The following is a 7,468-nucleotide window of genomic DNA, read 5'->3' as shown; positions in this document are numbered from 1 at the left end:
TTTCTCTCTTTTTTTAAATTTTTTATATTTTACGTTATGTTGAATCATTTTTTTTTTTTCATTCTATTTATATGACCTTTCTTTAATTCCAATTTTTATGGGATAAAAACAAACACGTTGATTAGATGTCTTTAATTGCAATAAGATTTAAATGAATTATATTTCAAATGGAACTCTACCAATATATATAACCTTATATATCCTTTTAGAGTGAAGTTTACTCTAATATGTGAATGCTTAAATCTCATGACAATGTAGGTGTGCATTCTTTCTTCTTTCTTTATTATTATTATTATTATTATTATTATTATTATTATTATTATTATTATTATTATTATTATTATTTTGTTTATTTTCTTTGGTGTTGCTATTGGTTTTTTGTCTTCATGTGATTTTAATTAATGAATTCAAAACATTCAAAAATATTGTCAAGTTTTTGAAGGCTCCTTCTTTGTTTTTGTATTTTGTTTTTATTAAATTGATTAGCTTTTGTGTATTGGTTGCCTTTTGTTTAAACTAATTTTCTTAGCTTTGATCTAATTTATATGCTTAGGGTCTTATAATTAATGATTAAATATGGTTAGAACTAATAGATTAATTTTAACAATTTTCTTATTTGATTTTTATATTACATCAAATTATCAAGATATTCTACACGTGTATTCTTGAATTATCAATTTTAATTTTAATTTATAATATTATCAAGATTATATTAATTTTGAATTTATCAATTGTTTAGTACTTTTTTTTTATTTATAAATAATTATCAATTTAAAATTCAATTTGGAATTATCAATTTAATTTAGTTTTAGAAAGAAATCTTACCCCTTATTTTAGTGAGATAATTATTTAAACTTGATAATTTTTTCTTTTATCTTTATTGTATCTTTAACTTTTTAGGCAGCTTTTATTAGCATTACATTGATTCTTCATCTCAAGATGAGGCTTCCATTGCTACTATGGACAAGTACGTATCTCATGCAAGCATATATGAACTTAAATTTCCTTTCAATATTTTGAATGCTTTATTATTTTGCTAGATGTGATTAGGCTCAAAAGTATATGCTTCATTATTTTTCTAGATCATTTAAATACACTAAAACTAAGTTAATGAGATTTATTTTATATAATTTATCAAACAAAATGAAATAGATTTTGTTGAGTATGATTTATTCATGTTGTTCCCTTTTACATTTTATTTTTATTTCGAATATCAGCATTTATTTATGTAAAGTGTGCATAGAACTATGTATCTGTTTGCAACATTAATTAATATTTTTTTGCTAATTATTAGTATAATTTTCTATTCCCAACAAATTCTTCATTAATCTTTTTATTTTTTTTGGTTTTAAATTGCAAAATTTTGGAAAATTAATTCCCGAATTTTCAGAATCTTTCAAAAGTCATCATTTTTTTTTTTTAGAATTATAGTCGTCATTCTTCCAATATCAATTGTTTTTATGCATTGATTATTTTTACTCTTGGGCCATTGTTATAAAATAGGTTTTTTTTTTTTCCTTGCGATTATGGAACTTATTTGACTAAAGTAGTAAAATCAAAGTGGAAATGATAGCTCTCTATAGACAAAAAAATTTATTTTAAAGCCTGGCATTAAATGGTCATAGACTCATATGCAATTTTACAATCTATATGGTTCAATTTTTTTTTTTTTAAACTCGGTTTAATGTTTTTCTTGATTTTGTTTTCTAGGTTCGTCATAAAAGATTTCAAGCATCCTAAGAAAGGTGTGTAATTTATATGTAGAGCTCTGCAATTTTTTTTTTTTCATTTACACGTAGTGTCTCTCTTACAATTCAAACTATTCATTTACTTTTTATTTCTCAAATAAATTTTGTATTATATGAATTTATGTTTAGAACAAATTAAAAGTTATTATTCTCTAAATAGTTCTATCTCTTAAAAGTGGCTAATTATAATACTATGTCTAAAGATTTAAATAAAGAACAATGATGAAGAAAAACAAGGATACTCTAAAAACATAGTGAACAAATAGGTACTCAAAGATTTTCCGAATGTAAAAAATATTATTTTTAACAATACTTCAAGTCACTAACAAATTAGTACTTATTTTGTTATAATAATTATTAAGATATATAATTATTTATACATATATTTTATAAGTTTTTTTCATAAAACCGTGCAACGCACAGGCCTATAACTAGTATATATATAAAACCGAAACTTTTGAAACTCTCACAATTTTCCACATCATCATTTTAATTTAAAAAAATTTTAATTTTTAAAACTAAATAGTAAAAGAGTCCTAACAGGAGTCTCTTTTATATATATATATATATATATATATATAAGAGACAAAATATTCGAAAACCCTAAAGCAATCTCCTCTGTCTGTCTCCACTAAGAGAAAAAACTCTAAACTTTAATTTCTTTGGTACGCTTGCTATTGCTTTCTCTCTTTTTTGTGAATTAGTTTTTTTTTGCTTTTGTTTTGTATGGAGTAGTACTTTACAATATATAGTATAACTACAAGTATTGTAGTAAGTTTGCTAACTTTTTGTGTGGTTCAAAGATGCTATATTCTATATTATTTTAGATTATATAACCTTAAGCTTTACCTTATGGAGACATATGTACAAGTTTTCAATTCCTTTTGTGTGGATATTTTCTCACAGCTGTAGAGTAAGGTATATGCACTATATGTTATCTTATGTTTTCTCTTATGGTGTTATGCTTCTTTGTTTATTAATTAAATATTATGTTGGAAGCCTATATTATTTGCACCTTCAAAGTGTTCGACAATGTTTGAACCAAATTTTTCATCAATTAGGAAGAATTGGATAAAAAAAACTTAGAAAAGCTTTCCATCCTCATTGAAATTGTCTCGCAATAATGACTTTTTTTTGTTTTGTTTTGTTTTTATAATTTGTAGGTTCTAAATGTTTTGATTTTTAATTTTATTGTCTTTTGAAAGTTTGACCATCTAAATTTTTGGGTTCAATTTTTTGCAATATTTGAAACAGTTTAGTAAATTTCAACTGTTACAACTATGGATTATTTTCTAGAAGGTAACCTATTTTTCTCTTATATTTCTCTATTTGGTAGTCATATATATTTTGTTTTGTTTCAATAATTTCTAGGCAGTGCCAGTAAATTTTCTGATTTTTTTCCCCTTTCGAATGTTTTAACATTAGAACTTTTTAGTTATTTTTTTTTTCAATATCTAAATTTGGTTGATTCATCAAATTGTAACTATAAATAGGTAAGTTCCCGTGCGTTGCACGGGTTTTCGACTAGTTTTCACTAAAACTGAGACCAAACCGATCAATTTTGGTTTTTTAAAAAATTTAAACTGAAACCGAAATTTAAAAAAAAAAAAAAAAAAAAACTCAGTTAGGGCGATTTTGATCAGTCCATTTAGTTTGTCAGTTTCTTTACAGCCCTACCCCTAACTATTTTTCTTCTACCAAAAAAAAGAAGATGATAGGTTTTATTATTATTTTTTTTATAGGAAAGAAGATGATAGTTGAGAATAAATAGTGATCAAATATAGTTCCACAAAAAATTAGGCTACTATGAAATCTTTTTTTTTTTTTTTTTGCACTACTAAAAATATTATCTTTTTATTAATAAATGTTTAAAACCTAAGCGTAAGTCAGGCTAATAGAGAAAGAAATAAGGCAACACTTTTTTTTTTTATTGAATTAAGGCAACACATATGTTAGCTCAGCAAGCAGCTCAGTAGTGCTCCTTGTACCCTTGTATTGCATGCATAGCAAGAGTCTAGGCCGGGAGCAATTAGGATGCTACTATGGTGACTTCTAAGTATGAAACCACATTGATTATCCCCTAATTATTTTCCTTCTACCAAAAAAGAAGAAGAAGATGATAGTTAAGACTAAATAGTGATCAAATACAGTCCCACAAACAAATAGGCTTATTATGATTTTTCTTTTCTTTTTTTGCACTACTAAAAATAGTAGATTTTTATTAATATATGTTCAAAACCTGGGTTGTAAGTCACGCTAATATAGAAAGAAATGAGGCAAAAAAAAAAAAAATTGGCTGAGGTAAGGCAACACATATGTTAGCTCAGCAAGCAACTCAGTAGTTTGTACCCTTGTATTGAATACACAACAGGGATCTAGGCTAGGAGCAATTAAAGTGCTACTATAGTGACGTCCAAGTATGGAAGCCACATTGATTGCTCCCTGATTAATTTTCATCTACCAAAAAAAGAAAATTATAGTTTTTTTTCTTTTGAAAGGAAAGAAGATGGTATTTGAGACTAAATAGTGATCAAATATGGTTCCACTAACACATAGGCTTACTGTGGAAGTTATATTTTTACACTACTAAAAATAGTAGATTTTTATTAATAAATGTTCAAAACCTGGGCCGTAAGCCACAAAAATATGGAAGGGAATAAAGTAACACACACATATATATTGGCTGAGTTAAGGCAAAACATATGTTAGCTCAGCAAGCAAAAATCTTAGATTCGCTTAGCTATTGGATTGAGGATTCTCCTTCATTTTTTAATCAACAATTGTCTTTGGATGTAGTCTCATTTTCACAATAATGAAACTTTTGATTTTTCTCTTATAAAAAAAAGTAGATTTGTTTTTGTTGAATAAATACTTTATTGATTGAGCAAGAAAATAGAATATTAAGGGTCTGTTTGGATTGAGGGGGAAAGGAGGGGGAGTAGAGCAGAATAGAGTAGAATTGGCTAAAAATATGTTAATTTTGAGTCAATTCTACTCTATTATACTCTACTCTTCCTCCCTTTCTCTCAATCCAAACGGATCATAAGAGAATCTAATCTGAGTGCCATCTCCTTCTGGGGCTGTACTACTCAACTAGCCCAATTCAAGACAAAAAAAGGCTATCCAATGAGCAAAAATATGAGCAAACACATTGCAGATTTGGCCACATTAAGAATATCCTCAATAACAACTATAATACTCCCCTAAAGGGAGAAATCAGGATTTGTTTTAGAGGTTCAACCACGTTCCACGGGTCTCCTTCGATGATTATATTATTAAAACCTTTGGCTGCTGCTCTACATATAGCACACCAAGCTTTCTCTTCTTGAGTTTTCTTGGCTCAGTCCACACCGCAATAAGCGCCCCACCACCCCCCACCCCAACATGCTCTCTGCACACCAACATTATAAACTGTATATAAATAAACCATCCATTATAATTAAGTGAGACTTTTAAGAAGAATTCCTAATGACTCTTCGGGAACAAAGAAGGGAGTTACGAAATTTCCATTTATCCAATGAAAAACAGCATTAAACATTCATAATAATAATAAAAAAAATCGTATAGACGAACAAGAGACAATCTTTCTGTAGTGAAAAGAGAAAACTGAAAATTAATTAGCATGGTCACGTTAATATTAACCACTGCTCTGCAGTTTCCTAATTGATGCTAGCACATCCTTTTAAGAAATGAAACTATTGCTTAAAGGGATGTCTTCTAGTGTATATCAATGTTGATCATCAATACCCTTGGGTATGTATTGTCACGTGAGAAAACTATTTAGGACAGAAGGATTAAGAAGTGGAAGCAGCTCAAAAAACACAGGGTCGTTTGGTATGGGTTTTTGAGCAACAATTTTCAGTTTTTAAATAAAATTATACGTATTTTCATATATTTTTTCATCTACATATATTTTTAAAAAATACAAATAACATTACTAGAATAACGAAGTGAAATGACCCACAAATTCTGATGGAAAAATGACCCACGGGCCACCGACACCAGAGAGTTTGACAGCCTTATTATAGCCAAATTATAGTGGGAGTACTGGGAAGGGCAGCAATACTATTACCATCAGATTCAGAGGTAATTCTGATGTAAACTCTCGTCCAAATTCTTATTCTTTGGATCTCATCTCACGTGTTTTTGTCATCATATGATATGGATGAAAGAGGTAGCACATATTATAATGGTACTCGTACCAATACCACCTTTCTCTCCTTCATAGGTACGTACACACTGCACTACACTACACTCTGCTCATTTGAGATTGAGAGGTACAACATTGCATGCCCCTAGCCACAAAGGGTGGGTTCCACCCATGTTTAACTTTTGGGCAGCTTTAATTTCACTCCAAATTTCTGTACATCATCACTACATGGTGCAGGTCAGTTCATTGATACGGATCAGTCCCATTGATACCAGTAGCAGGGATATCGTATCAGCGAAAACAGAAGCTTTTTGTCTCACGTACAAGCTCTGGGGTCGGGCATATTTCAATGAGCTTTTATACTAACACTTGTGGTCACTCCAATTATGGTTTTTTGTCACACTCTATTAGATGACTTGCTATGGAATTTTACATAACCAAAACTGTTATTCAAGTGGAGCTCAAAGCGAGTCATTGTTATTACCCATCATTTACTCTATAAGCATAGATGCCCTTGGATGTCACGATGGTAATGAACTTTTTCTTTTTTTATGAGAAACTGATGGTAATGAACTTAAGATTGCCTGATAATTCAAAAAATTGACGACTTTTCTTTAGCATGGGGTTGATGTAGAGGGTTATAGACAACTTCGTTGCATTTTCATGTCTCACTCACGAATGTTACAAATTGATTATTCATTCTAATTCAACAAAATGACAAACCGTTACCACTCTTATTTTTTCTTTTCTTTTTATGACTATATAATCAGTGAAAACTATAGCCTGTAGATTTCATTTTCACCCACTCAATTTAAAATGAGTGCCAAATCCAATTATAACATTCAGATAAGTAGATAAGTTGAGAGTGATACTACTCATCTAACCTGCTTTTCCTAATTTACAAACTGTTAATGTTCTGGGAGAATATATATTTCTTGGAAGTACATATATATATATATATAATTTATATTTGATCCTCTACTTCCCAAGAGCCACTCAACTACTAAACAAGCATGAACTCTGTGGGCGCCAAGTGTGCAACGTTGTGCCTGTGACACTTCAATTAAGGCACAAACTATACTATAAAACGACCCCATAAAAGGTAGATTGGCACACCATTAGATGCTTTGTTCACTGAAAATGACAAAAGCAATACATGTATCTTTATGGGATAAGATCCCCTGAATCCTCCAATTCTTTCCAATTTTTATTTAGATGTAAGCTATGTAGCATTTATTTGAATGTCATGTGTCACACATTTGGCTAAAGAAGGGAAGAATTGAAGAATTCTTTTGGGACTTCACCAGGTGTTCCTTTTGTGTTTCCAGATAAGATCATGATGATGCTTAGAGCTGTTCCTTTTCCGTCTAGTCATTGGTGTGAAGATAAAGTGGTGTGGGGTCATTCACCCTCTGGGGATCTTGATCAAAAGACTGCCTACACCATCGCCAAAGGTGATAATGATTCACCTGTCAGGTTCAAGGGAGATTGGGTTTGGAAGGTTGATTCCTTGCCGAAAATCAAAGTGTTTCTTATGGAAGTGCTACCATCGAAGCATTCTAGTTAAGGA

The sequence above is a fragment of the Quercus lobata genome, chromosome 2, assembly GCF_001633185.2.
Source record: "Quercus lobata isolate SW786 chromosome 2, ValleyOak3.0 Primary Assembly, whole genome shotgun sequence".
NCBI lineage: Eukaryota > Viridiplantae > Streptophyta > Magnoliopsida > Fagales > Fagaceae > Quercus > Quercus lobata.
Note: the sequence above shows the minus strand (reverse complement) of the source record.